Here is a 1,313-nt window from a genome sequence, read left to right on the forward strand (position 1 = left end):
TCTTATGACTTAATAAAAATTTGGACTCACTTTGCTGATACTGGGTAATTAATATAAGTTAGATATCTTAAAAGTATAGATATAATATATCTGTTATCAGAGAAAATGTCGCATAAAATATCATCAAATAACTATTTAAGCACTACTGACGTCCCAACCAGTTCTAACACTATTCTCACCACGTGTGCCGATGACACGTGCCATAGTTGGTAGTAGTCCTTTAATTGTATTCCAAACTCTCCTATCCCATATATATCACAACCATAGAAGAATGGCGGAATCATTAATTATACATAATAATAATAGTAATAAAAAATTGGGGAGATATAACTGTCTTATATTATATATGTATATGAGAGATGTTTACATTCCTAAAAGTATTATTTCTGAATACTTGTACTTCCTGATGTAAATAACATAGTACGTTGATGTTTTTAGAAATATATTATGTCGTTTTAATTGAGTCAACCTCTTCCTCTTGCAGGGTCGCAACTGTCCCGAACCAGAAGGCGACTTGGAAGAAGTGGAAGCCAAAGAGGCATGACTACATGCACATCACAAACTCAGGATTTAAAGCGGAAGTTGGACTTCTCGATGATCGATACAAATTTTGGATGAACCTCAAAATGTAAAACAATTAACCAACTTGATGTTATTGTTATTAGATGATTAAATCGTAAAAAAGTTTCAGTGTTTCAATTTTTTTTTATTTCAAATACTATTCAAAATTCGACACCTCGACGTTTCGGTGTTTTGTCCTATCTTTAGTAATTTACACTCTAATTACATTATTATAATTAAATTAAACCCCCACCATATGTGTTTACGAATTAAAGAGGCTCTTTACCTTACCTATATCGAAACATCAACGCCCAGTTCCATTCCTACATTCTCTTACTATTCAAATCTTCAGTCTAATCACTGGAAACAACCACTAGGACTGTCCGTAGCTAAGTGAGTTGATGGGCAGGTCCTAAGAACTTGGGAACTGCGGCGGCGCCGGTTTGAATTTGGCCTGGAGGGTCCATTTTTATTTCGGTGGTGGTCCCACGAACTTTTGTTTTCAACTACCCCTCACCATGGTATTAGAATAGGGTGGCAACCTGTAGATAACTTCGCCCCCCCCCCGTTTGTCAGAAATGATTAGAGAGTGGGTCTTAAAGAAAAAATAATATACTTCGGCCCAAAGAACTACAATACTTGAACATTCCTTTCTAGCTCGCTTTACAATACAATCCTCTGGGATCCACTCTGCTCTTTTCTATATTTATTAAAATCCAAAAAGAGATCTTAACAAGAAAAATATTTGAAGG

The 1,313-nt window shown here is 35.3% G+C and overlaps 1 long non-coding RNA gene across 1 annotated transcript; it reads left to right on the plus strand.

The window, feature by feature from the left end:
- On the plus strand, positions 1 to 699 carry LOC136795471 (uncharacterized). The gene is made up of 2 exons (XR_010843088.1): positions 1 to 44; positions 485 to 699. It is a non-coding gene; the product is annotated as an uncharacterized lncRNA (long non-coding RNA).
- The last annotated feature ends 614 nt before the right edge of the window (positions 700 to 1,313 follow it).

This window comes from Halyomorpha halys, unplaced genomic scaffold, assembly GCF_000696795.3.
Source record: "Halyomorpha halys isolate HHAL.00 unplaced genomic scaffold, Hhal_1.1 Scaffold1722.1, whole genome shotgun sequence".
Lineage (NCBI taxonomy): Eukaryota > Metazoa > Arthropoda > Insecta > Hemiptera > Pentatomidae > Halyomorpha > Halyomorpha halys.